Source organism: Mus musculus, chromosome 6 (genome assembly GCF_000001635.26).
Source record: "Mus musculus strain C57BL/6J chromosome 6, GRCm38.p6 C57BL/6J".
Lineage (NCBI taxonomy): Eukaryota > Metazoa > Chordata > Mammalia > Rodentia > Muridae > Mus > Mus musculus.
Window position 1 is genome coordinate 22,539,557 of NC_000072.6, and position 19,480 is coordinate 22,559,036.

The 19,480-nt window shown below is 39.4% G+C and overlaps 1 long non-coding RNA gene across 1 annotated transcript in view; it reads right to left on the bottom strand.

Annotated features, from left to right (window-relative positions):
* Window positions 1-3,597: 3,597 nt before the first annotated feature.
* Window positions 3,598-19,480, bottom strand: part of Gm38774 — a 90,985-nt gene continuing 75,102 nt past the window's right edge. The window contains exons 2-3 of the long non-coding RNA XR_868819.1: window positions 8,818-8,967; window positions 3,598-3,627 (exon numbers count right to left, since the gene is read on the bottom strand). This is a non-coding gene — a long non-coding RNA (predicted gene, 38774). The remainder of the gene's footprint in view (window positions 3,628-8,817; window positions 8,968-19,480) is intronic.

Consider the following 19,480-nt stretch of genomic DNA (forward strand, 5'->3'; position numbering starts at 1 on the left):
GCAAGGTGTAAAATGTCTAGAACTGGCTAAGCTTGGCAACAGGGAACCAAGGTTCCAGTTCTAGTTATATCCCCTCTTGTGATTTGGCCTAAGTCATATATTGCTTTCATTTATATGGTAGGTTTCTGGAGGATTTCTAGGTTCAGCTGAGTAACTGTGTCATTTGTGTAGGGAGGGTCACGGGAGAGAGCTCAACCGAATCACTGGGGATGTACTGGGGTCTGCTGTAGTGTGCCATCATCAGATGTGGTTGCCTGTAGATGTTGGAAGGAAGGGAGGGAGGGAGGGAGGGAGGGAGAGAGGGAGGGAGGGAGGGAGGGAGGGAGGGAGAGGTGTAGAGGAGGAAAGGAAATAAAACCAAACCAAAGAGTCTCAGCGCAGAATCCTTACGATCACCTAAGTTTATCCAGCAAGAATAAGTCTTGTTTTTTTTTTTTAATATGTGAATATGATTTATTTTGTATACAAGCCAAATGACTTCTTTCCATGCCACGTTAATATTATCTCTCCGCCTCCAACATCATGACTTGAGTTGGTACGATGCTTACTATTCTCCTTGGGAAGTCAGACTTGGGGGCTGGAGAATTGGCTCAGTGGTTAAGAATACTTGTTGCTCTTGCAGAAGAGACGAGTTTGGTTCCCAGCATCCACACGACAGCTCACAACCATCCGTCCCTTCAGTACCAGTGGATCCAATACTCTCTTCTGACTTCCTCAGACACAAGTTATACACATGGTGCCAGACCTACACACAGAGAAAACATTCAAACACATAAAATTAATAAAATGAATAAATCTAAAACAATTAAAAAACAAGATCTTTTAAAAATACAGACTACCCGATACAAGCAATTTAAGGGAGGGAGGGGTTATTTTTGGCTCAGGGTTTGAGAGTATGTAGTAAATTGCAGCAAAGAAAATGTAGCTACAGGGACATAAGGTGGCAGGCTACAGAATGTCTGAGGTTAGAGAGTAGAGGAATGAATATGGAAGCTCAGCTGGCTTTCTCCATTTCTATTTTATTCAGTAACCCCATCTTGTGGGATGGTGCCACTCAGTTAAACCCATCTGTAATACCTTTACAGATTTATCTAGAGTGCTTCACTAATGCCTCAGGTGTTCTCCCTCCCTCCCTCCCTCCCTCCCTCCCTCCCTCCCTCCCTCCCTCCCTCCCTCCCTCCTTCTCTCTCTCCTTCCCTCCCCTCCCTTTCTCCTTCCCTCCTCCTTTTCTTTCTCCATCTTTTCCTTCCTTCCTTCCTTCCCTTCTGACAGGGTATCACATATCTCAGGCTAGTCCCAAATTAGCTGTGCAGCCAATGATGACCCTGAATCCTTAAAGTTTGACACCCATTGCCTTTACCCCTCTATTCATGGATTATAGGCATGCACCCCTCAGCTGTGGGATTGAACCCAGGGTTCTGTGCATGTTACATAAGCACTTTACCAATGGGACCTCATTCCTATCCCCTAGGCCTTTCCTAATCCAAGGAAATCACCAGTTTAAATTATCCATAACACTTAGATGGGGACAGAAATATGAAAACTGGTAGAAATAATGTTTACACACTAAAGATAGAGAGAAATACAATGGCAGTGATAGTCTGTGGTCATTAAATAGTTGGATGTTTGATTTTGCTAGCAACAGCCAGCAAAAGTGAGTTAAAACTCTAAAGAAAAATAAGTTAAAAAGCCATGTGTGTCCTCTAATCTTTGGGGAAATGTAGAAGGGTGTAATGGGAGATGCAGGCATTTTGCTTCAATGTTCTGTTGAAGGTGCCACAGAAGGTAGAGACACTTATGCTCTTCATCAGATTCACAAGACAGATGCCTCTATGTGACACAGCACACTTTAAAATCTGAGATAGCAGACTAATTTATAGAATATTGTCCTGTGCCCAGCATCTGAAAAAGCCACCACACCTACATTTTGAATAGGTTCCCTTTTTGTCTCTCATGTGGAAGTTTTGGTTAAACTCATTTCAGGTTATCAAAAGGCAAAGATACTAACTGTCAGGTTGAGACTCAAATTCCTGATTAAGTATTTTGTAGATCTCTAATTCTAAACATTTATGCAATTTATATTCTGGGTAACCTGCATCCAAATTGGCTTCCCCAGCATAGTTGACACCCACCCCACTCTGTCCCACCACACCTACCCTGCCCTGCTCCACTCCACCCTACCCCACCCCCCCTGCCCTGTTCCACCTACCCTCCGTGCTCTGCCCCACCCTACTCTACCCCACCTGATCCCCTTGCCCCACCCTGTCCCGCCCTGCCCTGCATTGCCCTGCCCTGCCCTACCCTGCTCCACCCCACCTGCCCACCCCACACTTTTCTACCCTTCCTCACCCTACCCTGCCCCACAATGCACCAGAACATTGTTTATTTTTCTTCATCACATTGTTTTCTTATCATTTATGTTATTATCTGCATGTTATACTTTGCATATTATGATACAGTACTTAGCAACAGTACATACGGATTGCCAATTGCTTCTGCCTCCAGGCCCTGCTTTCACACTTCCTTAATGATTGGAGAGTGTGTGACACCAAGTGTCTAATACATGTGCAAATAGGAACTGTTTAACACACAGTTTTGCAGCTCTTTTATTTTATAAGTGATTTTCCCCTTATAGGTTAATTATAGAATTACAAGATTCTACAATCTTTAATCCCAAAGATATTAGCATAGTAGATGATTAAAAGATGAATAACTTGAGAAAGAATAAATGTCTGGTAAAACAAACAAACAAACAAACAAACAAACAAAAAGCAGAGGTTAAAAAATGTGTCCCTATGATTTCTCAGAAAACTGAATATTGATGTTCTTCAAGACCCAACTATACCATAACTGGGCAAGCCTATCACAAATATACTTGCTCAAGTATCTTCATAGCCAGAAACAGAAAACAACCTAAAAGTCCTCAACCAAAGAATGGATAAAGAAACATGGTACATTACACAGTAGAATATTATTCAGCTGTTAAAAACATTGACATGAAATTTACAGGCAAATGGGTGGAACTTGAAAAAAAAATCATCCTGACTCAGGTAACCCAGACCCAGAAAGACAAACATGTTATGTACTCATTTATAAGTTCATATTAGCTATAAAATAAAAGACAATCATGCTACACACAGTCCATAGAACCAGAGAGGCTAATCAACAAGGAAGGCTTAAGTGGGGATGCAAGGATTTCCAGGGGAAAAGGGAATAGAATAGATTTTGCAGGTGGACTGTGAGTGTGTGGAGTTGGGATCAAGAAGGATGGAATGGGGAAATGAAAGTTCTGGGAGTGATGAGTGAAATTGGGGGCACTTTGAATGCAAGGTAGATACCTAGTGCAATAGAAACTCCATGGAATCTACAAGGGTGTCTCTAGTAGAGACTCCTAGTAACTGGGGGACAGTGAGCTTAGACGTGCCATCTTCTATAACCAGGAAGGCCTCAAGAGCAGGGACACCAACCCGGCCACAAAACCTTTGATCTACAGATTGTTTTACCTGCAGAGTGTGCTGGGACTGGAGCCTAGCAGAACCATCAGAATCCAGAGAGACATCATCCAGGAACTGGATGGGAGCAGATGCAGAGTCCCAGAGTCCAACATTAGGTGGAGTTTGGGGAGTCCTGTGGAGAATAGAGAAGACGGATAGGAGGAACCAGAGGGATCAGAGACACACCACAAGAACACAGACCCACAAAATCAACTGAAAGGACTTATGGGAACTTGATCAGGGAGCCTTTAGGAGTCTGACATAGGTCCTCTGGATATATGTCATGGCTGAGAGGCTTGGTGTTCTTGTGGGAATTCTAACAGTGGGATCAGGAGTGGTCCCTGACTCTTTTGCTTGCTAGGCACCCTTTCCTCCTATTGGGCTGCCTTGTCTAGACTTGATGTGATAGCACGTGCCTGATCTTATTGTAGCTTGTTATGCTATGCTAAGTTGATGTCCCTAGAAATCCTGTTCTTTTCTGAAGAGAGGTAGAGGTGGATGGATCTAGGCGAAAGAGGAGATGCACAGTGAGAGGGAAGGTGAGGCAGAAGAGAATGTGTGAGAACTGGAATTTGAAATCTGCAACATTGCACCTTAGCTTCTTTGCTTTTAGGTAATATCTACTATAACTTAGTTCTTTGTTTTTATTAGGTATTTTCCTCATTTACATTTTCAATGCTATCCAAAAAGTCCCCAATACACTCCCACCCCCCACTCCCCTACCCACCCACTCCCACTTTTTGGCCCTGGCGTTCCCCTCTACTGGGGCATATAAAGTTTGTGTGTCCAATGGGCCTCTCTTTCCAGTGATGGCCGACTAGGCCATCTTTTGATACATATGCAGCTAGAGTCAAGAGCTCTGGGGTAGTGGTTAGTTCATAATGTTGTTCCACCTATAGGGTTGCAGATCCCTTTAGCTCCTTGGGTACTTTCTCTAGCTCCTCCATTGGGAGCCCTGTGCTCCATCCATTAGCTGACTGTGAGCATCCACTTCTGTGTTTGCTAGGCCCCGGCATAGTCTCACAAGAGACAGTTATATCTGGGTCCTTTCAGCAAAATCTTGCTAGTGTATGCAATGGTGTCAGCGTTTTTAAGCTGATTATGGGATGGATCCCTGGATATGGCAGTCTTTAGATGGTCCATCCTTTTGTCACAGCTCCAAACTCTATCTCTGTAACTCTTTCCATGGGTGTTTTGTTCCCAATTCTAAGAAGGGGCACAGTGTCCACACTTCGGTCTTCGTTCTTCTTGAGTTTCATGCGTTTAACAAATTGTATCTTATATCTTGGGTATCCTAAGTTTTTGGGCTAATATCCACTTATCAGTGAGTACATATTGTGTGAGTTCCTTTGTGATTGTGTATAACTTAGTTCTATAAGAACTTTTTATTTAGAGCTTTAATTTATGTTAGTTGAAAGATTTAAAAAAATGGTTTGTGGCTATGTTTTCTGAACTCTTTAAGGCAACAAAACAAAAGGTGTCGATCTGGCTTTTCAGCAGCGTTAAAATTAGCCTCAAAAAGATTTAATAATTCACATATACTGTAAATACCAAAATAATAACATCGTTTTCATTTCCTTGCAACTGTCCTGGCCTTGAACTCTTAAACCTGTCCAACTCACATACCTTGAGACCTCTGGGAAATGAAAGTCTCTCTACTTGCTGCAGTGGTCTCAGAAGCCATCTCTGTTCGAGTTGTAGTTCCATTGCCGACTCTCAACACAGGACGGCTGCCCTGATGTCTTTTCTTCTTTATGATCTCTTTCTGGTTCCATGCTCTGCCCTTGGTTTTGAAGACCACTTAAAAGAACTTGGATTTCGGGTGTTTTCAGAAGGCTTGGCTTCTGTTTAGTCAGAGTTCTTCAGTATCTTGTTCATCTAAGCACAGAACCTCATCCCTTCAATTTCAATTTTCAAGACACAAACTTACCATGTACAGCCAAGTAGGGACCTGCTCATCTTCTCTGAGGAATATCATGCTAGGTAATTATGAGCCTATTTGTATTTTACTCCAAGTCCAGAACAATTAATTACGTGTTTGCAAAGGGGCAGAGATTATTTATTCCAGAAGGGGAAAAAAAATCAAGCTTTAAAACAAGCAAGATGCTGAATAATGGGACATCTATAATCATAGGAAGCTTTTACAGACAGAAAATAGTGGTGAAGACAGAGAATGTGGCCCATTACCTAATTGCTTGATGTACTGAGAACGGGAAACTGCACGGCCAAGCAAGGCTATGCATTTGCTGCAGTGACTTCATCAGAGCAAGCACTTGACTTTACAGCAGATGGCATGCACATTCACAAGGTATTGACATAGTTCAGGTAGGGCATGGTCTTTGAATTTTCTCTTCATGAATTCAGGCATAATGAACAGAGACTAGGCTAACACTTTTGTGCATTTAGGCCAGAGAAAGTGGTTCTGAAGAACCAACATGCATGCCCGCCGAGGTCTTTGCTGCTTCACCACCAGACACATGGAGCGCTTGGGATGTGCTCGACAGAAACAAACTCTCTGTGAAGGGAACAGGTTTCTGAAGCTTACAAATCATGATTCAGAATAAAGGAGAGGAAACAGTGGCTGTTACTACTCCCAGACAGTGGTTGGGGAGGCCAAGAGCTCTGTTTTGACCTCCATGAGTATATATTGTGGGGAAGAGTTGCCACCCCTGCATCCTAATCTCCTCCTCGGAGAAGTCTGAGGAACCTGTAGTCCACGTGGGAGCTAGGCAGGCAAGGGCTTTGGTTCTGGGCATGGTTATAGGTATTCTCGAAGAGAACTGGCTGTCTCATGCTGGAAGGGTTTCTCCGGCTGAGAGAAGAAAGCCACCAGTCTCACAGAAGGCTGAAATTGGATTCCTTCCTTCTGACAGCCAAAAGTCTCAGTTGATTTTTCTAGACAACCCTGGAGAGATTCTGAGTTATGATTTTTATTAGATATTTTCTTTATATACATTTCAAATGCTATCCTGAAAGTTCCCTATACCCTCCCCCACCCTGCTCCCCTACCCACCCACTCCCGCTTCTTGGCCCTGGCATTCCCCTGTACTAGGGCATATAAAGTTTGCAATACCATTTTAAAATAACCTTGAGTGCCACTCCAGACCACCTGCATTTAAAGAGCCAAATGATTAGATTCATAGATGACTATGTAACAGGACTTTGTTTTGCTTTAGTGTCATGCATTCTATCATTCTGATTTCCACCACCAGGAATCAGAACGTGGGGATCTTTGTGCAAGTGAGTGTCAAGCTGTTCTTTGTAACAAAAGTTGGCATGGATGTGAAGATGCTTAGTGGGATGTGGATGTTTAGGCCATTATTCAGTGCTGGATGGAGCAGCTTGTACTATTGGTAGCCACAAATTTTATAGAGTATAAGAGGGGGCAATGACACATAATTGTGGAGGTATAGTTACAGTTACTTCTCTGAGCAGAGCACGATGTGCTTCTGTCCCACACTGAGTGTGACTCAGTGTTTTTAACTGCAGCAATAGCAAGCTAACTCAAACTGTTTTTTTTTTCTTTTTTAATTAGGAGGACAAATAAACAGTATTAAAGCCTCCTGAGAACTATCTGGTACTGGCTGTCATAAGGACTGTCTGTCTTTATACCTCTTGCCCCCTTTGTATATTGTGTTTCATGCTTCCATAGAGTACTCTGTGTATGAAAATCTGTTCTCCCCAAGATTCAGACAAGATTTCTTACTAATGTAAAAAAAAAATCTCTTTCCTTTCTTCCAATAACTTAAAAAAAATATCCAGGGATGGATTATAAAGGACACATGTGGAGATTTGTGCCCCTAAAGAAAAAGAATCAGGGAAAGATGCTGGTTGTAGCAACAGTGGAGGAAGTATGTGGCTGGACCATGATGGAAGGACAGAAGAGAAGGCAAAGTGGAAGCTTCTATATCATAAAGGGAGGTTCCTAGCCAGGGAGCCCTCCACATTTACTGTGTCACGTAGCTGCTAAGCACTTCATTTAAAACCCACCTCTTAATAATAGGATCCCGTCTATCGAGTCCATGAATGAAAGATGAATCTGAAAGGTGAATCTGTACAAACTTAGAAGTCCCAGGAAGAAGTGATTTCCTACGCAAGAAAGGCTTTGCATTCATCAAGAGGGTGCTTCCTCTCCCTTTTGAAGGCAGTGTCTCCTAAGGGGTTACTTTCCCTTTTATTTTTATTTTTGCATGGTTTTTATTTTCCAATTTTGTCATTCTGTTGGATGGTTACTCTTTTAATTATATTTCCTGGGAGTTTATTTAAATGTCCATGAGCTCAATTAAAGTTTCTTTCTTTAATGTTTCAAAACAAACTCCAATCATATTTTTTTCCATGAAGACAGCTTTCATAGCAGTCCCTGAAGCTAGGCAGTGTTTTTCATAAAATATTTGAATTGCAGATGAATCTATGGCACAATTTTCTGGGACATTTGAATTTAAAAATACTCACATGCAAGTATTTTGTTAATTGCTTTTCACCTTGGTGTGTGTTAATTAATAAAAATGAATAAGTCCCTGTCCAATGTTATAATATAAAATTCTTTGAATAGTATGAGGAAGGAATGCTGAGAAAATGATGAATAGAAAAATAACCCATAAACTCTTAAAATCAAGGTTTCTTCTTTCTCCTTCTTCCCCTTCTTCTTTCTTGTTCTTCTTGTTCTTGTTCTTGTTCTTGTTCTTGTTCCTGTTCCTGTTCCTGTTCCTCTTCCTCTTCCTCTTCCTCTTCCTCCTCCTCCTCCTCCTCCTCCTCCTCCTCCTCCTCCTCCTCCTCCTCCTCCTCCTCCTCCTCTTCTTCTTCTTCTTCTTCTTCTTCTTCTTCTTCTTCTTCTTCTTCTTCTTCTTCTTCTTCTTCTCTTTCTCTCTCTAATTGAAAATAGATTCTTCTCTTATATAGTACATCCAAACTACAATGTTCCCTTCCTCCACTCTTCCTATCTACCTCCTCCCCAAGATCCACCCCCTCCATTCCTCTTCAATAAAAAAGCAGGCCTCTAAGAGGCAACAACCAAACATGACAAATTAAGACAAGACAAAAGCCCTCACATCAACAAGGCTATTCGACAAGGTAACCCAATATGAAGAAAGGGAGTCTCAACAGCAGGAAAAAAAGAGTCAGAGACACACAGCTATTCCACAGTTAGAAGTCTCACAGACTCACAGCCATAACACATACACAGAGGACCTAATTCAGACACACATAAGTCTCATGCTTACTGTTTCAGTCTCTGTGAGTCCATGTGAGCCCTGCCTCAGTGGGTCATGCTCTCCTGGTGTCCTTCAATCTCTCTGTCTCCTACAGTCATTTCTCCCCCTCTTACCTGGTGTCCCTAAGCTGTGATGGGAAAGACCTAATGGTGACATCCAAGTTACACTGTCTCCCAGCAGATTGTCTGGCTGTGGGTCTCTGCACCGACTCACATCTGCTGCTGGAGAAAGCCTTTTTGATGATGACTGGACAGGGCACAGACCTGTGTGTACAGACGAATATCATTAGGAATCATTTCATCAATTCTTTTTGACAGTCACCGATGCACACATTTCAAAACCGTTGTCAAAGTAATCTTCACACAAATCAATAAAAAAATCACATGTTTTGGGACCCATATCGAGGATCAAGACCATGGATGAAGCCTTTGGTGGTACTTGGGTACAAATTTCTCACAGGCTTTAAACAGTGTGCATACATTCTGTATGATTTGTTTCTATGTGTGAGAGCCAGGAAGACAGTTGGCACTTACACTGTGAAGAACTGAATCTATACATATGTGCCATTAGGTAGTCAATTAGCTAAGACTGTCATGACCACTGTTTCCAAACTGCCGATTCTATCTCTCTCTCCCTCTTCCTCCCCACCCCTCCCTCTACATTCTAAGTTAATAAGCTTGGTATGTTATAATCAGGCACGTTATTAATATTTATGCATTTTTTGCAAAACCTGTCTCATTCTCTAGTCTGTAGCATGAGGCAATTAGGAAAGGCAGATGTCACATTCACTGCTCCGCGCCACCCCCATCCCCCTGTCAAGAGTTGGCTGTATGGATGTGGGGGGGCAGGCTTTCCTGATCAGTACTTCGACAAGCAGCTGGGCATTTGCCTATCATCCCATCTGCTAACACCAAGCAAAAGCCCATAAGTATTTCATAGGCGATGCTGAGGCCATGACAACGATAATGAGCTCGGGAAATGAGGTGCCCTTTCCCCTCACTATCTTAGCTTTATGAAATATTTATTGGTAAGAAAATACCATGAAAGAAATGTAAACACTTAACAGATCCACATGAAAATGTTTTTGGGAAGCTGGAAACTCCTAGGAGAAAGATAACTCTCCAAATTGGAAGGGAATATTAGTAGTCATTTGATTCATCCTCTCAGATGTATGAGTTGCAGAGTGTGCCAGAAAAGTGCCAGACAATCCCAGTCTGAACTCCCTCTTGAGATAGAAAACTAGCCTTTTTGGTAGGAGCAGAGTTCGAAAGGCCAGGATTTAGGATGAAAAAAAAAAATCACAAAAGTGCTTCGAGAGAATGATGGTTAGAAGTACTCCACCACCACCTTCATTTTGCAGTGATTCAATAAGGAGCCTCTGTCTTTGATGGGGTGCTTTGAAGACAGGGTGGTTAAATAAGAGGTCTTCCAGAAGTTCTAAGATAGCCAGGAACTTCCTTTTGAGATTCAAAATGGGAAGATATTTTTAAAGGTAGATTAAAAGTGAGGTGTGATGGCTCCCACCTGTAATTTCAGCAGGTGGCAGGCTGAGGCAGTAGGAACATTCACAACTTTGAAGCTAACATCTATTATATATTAGGTTCTAAGCATCTGTAGTTAAAGAGTGATAGTGTGCCACAAAAAGCCAACCAACCAACTAACCAACCAACCCAATCAACCACCACCACCACCACCACCACCACCACCACCACCAAAATTGTGGATTTACATACCATTGACCAAGACTTAGGGGTAGAAAATGGCTGTATATGTATATGTACATATGTACTTTATATATACATATATGTATGCATATAATTACCCAGTTTCATTCTATTTCCAAGACATCTCATGATATAAAAGAAAGTATTCCAGAATCTAGGAATTATATATATAATATAATATATATTATGGAAATATATATTTCCATAATAGGAAGAGCTGGCATCTCCTATGAAAGATAAGTGAGAGATGGAGAGGAGGCTGAGGATGTGTAGTCTACAACTTGCTTCTGGTGAGCATTGGAAGGGGGAGGCTGTAGTTCTTCATTGTTCCCTCCTGTTCAATTTACATCTTCACACATCATTTACCACAGGCACAAGTCATCTTACCCTTCTGCTTGCAAGCATTTACATATGGCACCTTTCTAATGAAAAAAATCCAAAAGCATTTGAATTGCTCAAAAATCTGAAATAATTAAGGTGCCAACATGATACTAAATGTGGAAAAGCCAATGGCATCTTAGAAAGTGTTTAGTTTTTAAAGTATTATATAAAACTATGTTATATATAAAAATATATGACGTATATAAAATACTTTAAAGTATTATATAAAATTACATTAAAATTATGTACATAAACTACACACAAAGCATAAATGAATTCAATACATCTCATTATATAAATGAAAGTATATAAATGAAAGTAGAAAAAAAATCTGATAGAACAAACAATTCTAGTCCCAAGTATTTTGCATAAGCGACACTAACCCTCTAATAGAATTATCCTTTTTTTTTCCATCTAAAATTTTATTCTACCTAGAATTTTCTTGTTTTTTTTTCTTTTTTCTTTTATTTAAGTAAATGAGTGAGGAAACATAGTTAGTCAGCTTCCTATTTGCTGGTGAACTGAATTCAAATCCTAGAACAGTAAAGCTTTTCCTTTCCAACTTGTTCTTCATAAGAAAGTATCATCTTTGCCCTTACAAATTAAGTGGCTGTCAATGACGACCAAGGCACAAGGGAAGTAGAACCTCCCCGTGTGAGAATATATAAACGCACTTAGTATTTGTCAACTCCCAATGTTGCCTTATATATTCGCTGTACTTCTAGTTGATTGAGTTGTGGAGCTTTGAAAACTATTAGACTATGGATTAACCCTTTTCCCTGACAATAATTACTTCTTCGCCATCTCTGGTATATATTTAAGTACTGCTATGAAAATATGGATACTAAGAATAATTTACATTGTTCAAACTCTAACCAGGAAATTTCACAAAGACTACATGGCATGTCTCAATTGTTCTTAATAATCAGGGGCCAAGTTTCATACATTATTTGCATGGCAAAAGGCAATGAGCAGAGACTAATAATGAGTCTTGAACTTGGCACAGACACATTGGTTATCTAACATCCGATCTGAGTAGCCAGGGGCCAGTATTTTTTTTAAAAAGTATTTTCAATGATTTATCAAGCAAATTATTTGCACAGAATAACTATATAGATCATAACATTATCTATACTGAAAACAAATGAAAACTATAATCTGTCCCACTGACTGCCCAACATCATATCAAACTATATCAGCACTCATATCAAACTCATATCAAACTATATCAGCACTCATATCAAACTCATATCAAACTATATCAGCACTCATATCAAACTCATATCAAACTATATCAGCACTCATATCAAACTCATATCAAACTATATCAGCACTCATATCAAACTCATATCAAACTATATCAGCACTCATATCAAACTCATATCAAACTATATCAGCACTCATATCAAACTCATATCAAACTATATCAGCACTCATATCAAACTCATATCAAACTATATCAGCACTCATATCAAACTCATATCAAACTATATCAGCACTCATATCAAACTCATATCAAACTATATCAGCACTCATATCAAACTCATATCAAACTATATCAGCACTCATATCAAACTCATATCAAACTATATCAGCACTCATATCAAACTCATATCAAACTATATCAGCACTCATATCAAACTCATATCAAACTATATCAGCACTCATATCAAACTCATATCAAACTATATCAGCACTCATATCAAACTCATATCAAACTATATCAGCACTCATATCAAACTCATATCAAACTATATCAGCACTCATATCAAACTCATATCAAACTATATCAGCACTCATATCAAACTCATATCAAACTATATCAGCACTCATATCAAACTCATATCAAACTATATCAGCACTCATATCAAACTCATATCAAACTATATCAGCACTCATATCAAACTCATATCAAACTATATCAGCACTCATATCAAACTCATATCAAACTATATCAGCACTCACTAAGCAGGTTCAGTGTGTAAAATAGCAAAGGAACAGAATCCACAGGTGTTGTTCCATACAGTGCTGGTGCCTAGAACATTGTTGTCATCGTACTAGCTCTGAGATCAGTGCTCGTATTTTCTAGTGTCAAAAAGACAAAAAAAGATAATTTCCAAAATTGTTTAAGGAATAAGATGGAAGTCCAAAACAAATCAGGGACATTGAGTCTGAAGAAGAATTATCACTCAGTGCACACAGCTCAGAGATACAGAACTGACTCAAATCCCAGCCTTCACCTAGTGCCCTAGGACACTCAGTAAAATTCTCTCCATCTCAGTTCCCTCAAATGAATGCACTGATAGAAATCACTTAATATGTAGTTGGGATTAATAAACAATGGCTAAAATAAAGCAACCACAAAGCTAAAATAAAACATTTTAACACACCTTTGAGATGGCTATTCCTTCTAAAAATGCTGCTGAAGATGTGAAGCTCTTACAACCTTTGTATACTATCAATATGTGTATACAATCTTGTTTCTATAGAATAGAGTGTGGTGGCTCCTCAAAAGTTGAAATTATAACCAGCATGTGATTCACCAGCTTCACATCTTCCCAAACTTGAAACCACAGAATCCTGAAGGTGGGAGCAAGCCAAAAATTCATGTAAAGATAAACGGATTAACAAAAGGTGTTAAGTGCACCAACTTCACAGCATTCATTTTTTTTTTTTAATCCAGATTTTCCAGTTTTGTTGAGTATAGGCTTTTGTAGTAGGATCTGATGATTTTTTAAAAATTTCCTCAGTTTCTGTTGTTATATCTCCCTTTTCATTTTTGATTTTGTTAATTTGGATACTGTCTCTGTGCCCTCTGGTTAGTCTGGCTAAGGGTTTATCTATCTTGTTGGTTTTCTCAAAGAACCAGCTCCTGGTTTTGTTGATTCTTGGTATAGTTCTTTTTCTTTCTACGTGGTTGATTTCAGCCCTGAGTTTGATTATTTCCTGCCTTCTACTCCTCTTGGGTGTTTTGATTATTTTTTCTTCTTTCTTTTTCTTTTTTTCTTTTTTAGTTTTTTGAGACAGGGTTTCTCTGTGTAGCCTTGGCTGTCCTAGAACTCACTCTGTAGACCAGACTAGCCTCGAACTCAGAAATCTGCTTGCCTCTGCCTCCCAAGTGCTGGGATTAAAGGCGTGTGCCACCACTGCCTGGCAGTGTATTTGATTCTTTTTGTTCGAGAGCTTTCAGATGTGCTGTCAAGCTGCTAGTGTGTGCTCTCTCTAGTTTCTTTTGGAAGTACTCAGAGCTATGAGTTTGTGTCCCCATAAGTTTGAGTATGTTGTGGTTTCATTTTCATTAAACTCTAAAAAGTCTTTAATTTCTTTCTTTATTTCTTCCTTGACCAAGTTATCATTGAGTAGGGCATTTTTCAGCTTCCATGTGCATGTGGGATTTCTGTTGTTTTTGTTGCTATTGAAGACCAGCCTTAGTCCGTGGTGATCTGATAGGATGCATGGAATTATTTCAATCTTCTTGTATCTGTTGAGGGTTGTTTTGTGATCAATTATATGGTCAGTTTTGGAGAAGGTACCATGAGGTTCTGAGAAGAAGGTATATCCTTTTGTTTTAGGGTAAAATGTTCTGTAGATATCTGTTAAATCCATTTGGTTCATAACTTTGGTTAGTTTCATTGTGTCTCTGTTTAGTGTGTGTTTCCATGATATGTCCATTGCTTAGAGTTGGGTGTTGAAGTCTCCCACTACTATTGTGTGAGGTGCAATGTGTGCTTTGAGGTTCAGTAAAGTTTCTTTTATGAATGTGGGTGCCCTCGCATTTGGAACATAGATATTCTCTTTGACCAGTATGAAGTATCCTTCCTTATCTGTTTTGATAGCTTTTGGTTGAAAGTTTATTTTATTCCATATTACAATGGCTACTCCAGCTTGTTTCTTGGGAGCATTTGCTTAAAAATTGTTTTCTAGCCCTTTACTCTGAGGTAGTATCTGTCTTTGACACTGAGGTGGGTCTCCTGTATGCAGCAAAATGCTGTGTCCTGTTTACATATCCAGTCTTAACAAATTGAGATTGGAGAACATAGATTTATCAATCCATTTTTGATGTTGACCACTCTTTAATATCCTAGGAAGTGGAGTGAGCTACCCTGGTAGTCAAGGAAATACATTTATAGAGACTGGAGAAGCAGCTCACATCAGTTTTAGGCAGACACTATTTATTTGACATACATGATTTTAATTCTTCTGTTAATCATGATTGCACTTCGTTCCATCTGGCAGAATCCCAATCAAGTCTGTGACTTATTAAAAAAACAAAGAAACAAAGATAGGAAAATCAAGTCCCATGGTACTAAAAAATCCTGGCTCCCAGATTCTTGCTCCATCATCATTACCAGCTAGCTCATGGTTACAAGATACCCATCACACATTCATTATTCCTGTTCATATTCAATAAGTGAATAAAGGCAAACTATTTTTGTTAAAAAGGTGCATATGAAAATTAGTAATATCAATGGTTTTTTTAAGTATCCAATAGCTTGCCTGTATCTTACATTGGTAGACTTTTACTCCTATACCATAGCCAAATCTGCATCACATGGTTATTTTCACTTTCAGAAAAGATAGGACTTTGAGATTTTAGCTGTAGACACCTCCAAATAAAGTGAAGTTTAAAAACACTAAAATGCTGCGTGTAATTTTAATAGTGATCAGCAGCTGCCCACCTGCTGTGTATTCAGCCCCTGATGCTAGCTAATGCTTTTTCCACAAGCTTGGGAGCAGTGATTGCTCTGTACTCACCGTCCACCCCCACTTGGCCCCCTGTGACTGGATCTGTTGACCTCCAATGACCACCCTGAGGCTGTGCCCTCTCTCTTGCCCACCTGAGTTGTCATGGATGGAAAACACCAAACAATCTTAATATTTTAAAATCAGCCTGATGACACAAGTATTGGGCTCAGAGTCTACTGTCCAAAAACTCATAAGCTATTCTATATTGGAATTCATATGGTGGCAGAGGTCACCACTGGTTCTAATAACTCCCAGACCTACATGGTGTCCGTGCTTCTCCCTCCAAAGCCTGACCCAAAAAGCCCTTTCTCTATCTTGACTCCTCCTCTTCCTCCTGGGACCTGGAAAACCCACCTCTATATCTTCCCCCAGCTACTGGCTTCTGCCATCTTTATTGACCCAATCAAGAGACGATTGGGGAACCTCCACCTACACTAAAAGGCGTTTGGAAGGCAGCAATCAATGTATATCAACATTTTTGTAGAAATGTCCCTAGACCAGACTGAAGAATGTATGAAGAGAGCAAGTTCAATATCTTCATGATGGTTCTCTGTAAATATTTATTTATGAATTAATATGTAAAAATAAGCGGAACAGGAAGACATATAAGGACTGTGCCTACAAATTCAATAGTTGCTAGTGTTATTAAAAACAGACTTTTGTGTGAGTGGCCTGTGAAGTCACAGTGAAGAATCTGAAACCATTTCATCTTCTTCCCCACCATTGAGACCTCAATTCTTCTCCAATTACTCAAATGTAAATTTAAAATGGAAGTCAAATAACCTCTTACATTTCCTTTGCTGCATAATATGTGACACAATGGGGGGTGCTATTTAAAATATTTTAAAACTGATAAGGCCTGGGGACTATCTGATCAAAATACATGCTGAATGCTGAATGCTAAATAGAAAAAAAAAAAAAAACACAACCATTTTGGCTGGATATCATTTCTGTAGTTAATGGATTCACCTTTAAATGCTTTGATTTTATTGATCTTCTCTGAGGCCCCAGAGCAAGTTTTTCTCAGTCAGTTACCAGATGATTTGTTCTTTTCAGGCAGGATGAGACTCCTTTTGTAGAAGATAGAGGATGGAAGACTTAAGTGTCCCCTGACTCCTGCTGTGCTGGCTCTGATACATGCCACCCAGAGGGAGTTCAGCCGCAGTATTTTTTTAAAAGCTATGAAGGAAAATTTCCCACAAAAGCAATTGTTTTTACTTGATATTTTTAAGTACTGAAGTATCAGGGAGATAAAGAAAGAATATTTTTTTGGGCTGGAGAGATGGCTTAGCAGTTAAGAGCACCCACTGCCCTTCCAAAGGTCCTGAGTTCAAATCCCAGCAACCACATGGTGGCTCACAACCATCCTAAAAAGATCTGACACCGTCTTCTGGAGTGTCTGAAGATAGCTACAGTGTACTTACAAATAATAAATAAATAAATCTTTTAAAAAATTTAAAAAAGAAAGAATATTTTTAAACCATTTTTACTGCATGTGAGGTCATGAAGTATGTGTAGTTCTATAACATTGATACCAAAGGCACTCAAATCAAGCATTTTTTGAAAACAAACAGGACGAGTTCTATATGAAATCTTTAAATTGTGCATTCTTGCAGCCAACAATCATTAAGTTAATGGCTGTACTAATTTAAACAACAGCCTCCAGAGGATATGCAAAGTACAAATGGCAAGTCTCCTAAGGTTTCATTTATAGTGCATTTTTGAAACATCAGGATTTTTGGATAAATTAATAGTGGTCAGATTTAATCAATAGTGGTCTGAGGAGGAAGAAGACAAACAACTGCTAAAACCAGCAATATGTGGACTCCTGGCATCCTGCTGATGTGGGCAAATCGGTTATTTTAACATTGTTAATAGGTACATGAACCATCATGGCTGATTTAAAGAGAATCTATATATATATATATATATATATATATATATATATACCAGCACATACAAAGACAGAAGTAAAACTAAAAACTCTAGAAAAATAAATGAGACCAACCCACTGTAACAGAAACCAGAATCCTGGCTGTGAAACTGTATGAGACTACAGCACAATTTTTTTCTAAAATTTCCTTCTAGGAGAATCTTGTAAAGGGTCTCTCTGTGTTACTGCTTATGACTGACTGTCAGTGGACATCTTTCTTAATAGAACTTTCTATTAAGGAATTCTGGAAGAATGTTGAGAAGAAGCAGTATGAGACAGAGTAGGTTAAAGGGATGGAAAATAAATAAATAAATAAATAAATAAATAAATAAATAAATAAATGACATGCATGGGAGGGTGAGCACAGGCAAGAGTAGAAAGGTAGGAAGGGACGCTGGGCACAGTGAGAACAACAGAACTTTCCAGAACTCTCCGAGTATTAAGCAGTTGCCACAAAACCAGATGCCTCAGAATTAGGAAGTGTCTGTAGGCCTCTAAATTATATTTCTTTGCATGATCACTTGATTGATAAATTTGTAATTGACTGTGGTGATATCAGAGGCCACCACAAGAGCACCTTTGTGAGGACAGATTTGATTGGAGGTAACAAGATAAATTAAAGGAAAAAAAAAGGTTTATTGGCAAGTATCAGTTACATTTCTTGTGACTAATAACATAGCCAAGGACAACTTAAAAGGTTTTATTTTATTCTTAACAGTTTCAGAGGATTCAGACAATGGTCACTTAATCACCCACACAGGAATCACTTCCACACATGGAAAGGGAACTATATGACAGAGGGAATTCACCTATGTTGGACAGGAAGCAGAGAAAGAGAAGTAGCCCTGGCAACATGTACATCCAAGGACACACTCCAGTGACCCACCGACTTTCTGTAAATATCCCCTTTCTATTTTCCCCACTTCTCTTTATTTTTGGTTTTAAACCTAGCCTTTAATTGTTGAGCCATCTTTCCAGCACTACCATTTCTCAGTAAAGCTACCAAAGTATGAATCGATCAAGGATTCTTTACCAGGCTATTAATCAGCCTAGTATCTCAGTATCTAAACATCTCTGAAAACTCCCTCACAGTTGTAAACCTCCCTTTTGACTCTTTTTTTATTTGTAGATGTCTATGTATACATTTTAGGGAGTGTCTACAGTATTAGGATTCCAAATAACTTTTAAAAACTTATTATTACTAATATTACTAGAGGCCAGGTCTCCCTATGTAGCTTTGGCTGTCCTGGAACTTAAAATGTAGACCAGAGTGGCCTTGCACTAACAGAGATCCACCTGCCTGCACATCCTGAGTGCTGATAATAAAGGCATATGCTAACATGCTTTGTTTTTTTCAAATATCTCTAGTGCTCGTTATCTCTTTTCATGGTCTTTCCTCTACTCTGCACTTCCAACTGCAACCCCATTTAATTCTTCCTGTTCCCCTACTCCTCTTTAATAGTTTTATTACTGTGTTCTATATTCTATCCCTTTAAGCCCCCTGGTCCTTTACTAATTTCTTCACTTCACTTTCAAATATGTTTGTATTTCATATGGAACACACATACATAAAGGTTCAAAGATGGCATCCATCACTGAAAGTGTGAAGTTTTCTTTTTTGTAACTGGGTTGCTTCACTTAGAATAATTGTCTCTAGGTCCGTGTATTCTGAAGCTTCAACAATGACCAGCCTGGCAAGAGAGTTCACTGGTGTAATAGTGGCATGGATATCCTGGGAGTGATCACCCACTTTCTGATTGGATTTAAAGTCATTCCATAACTTGAAACCCATATCTGACATAGCTATCAGGGCTAAAAACCTGTGGCTAGATAGGGCATAGACCCTAGGAAAACCTTTTTACCATTACTCTACCAAGTGGATGGAACAGCTCCTAGTGATTTATCTTTATACCCAAAGATAAATTTGCCTCTCAGCCCTCACCAGGGAAGCTTCTTTTTGCAGTAGATGGTGACCAACACAAAGACTTACAT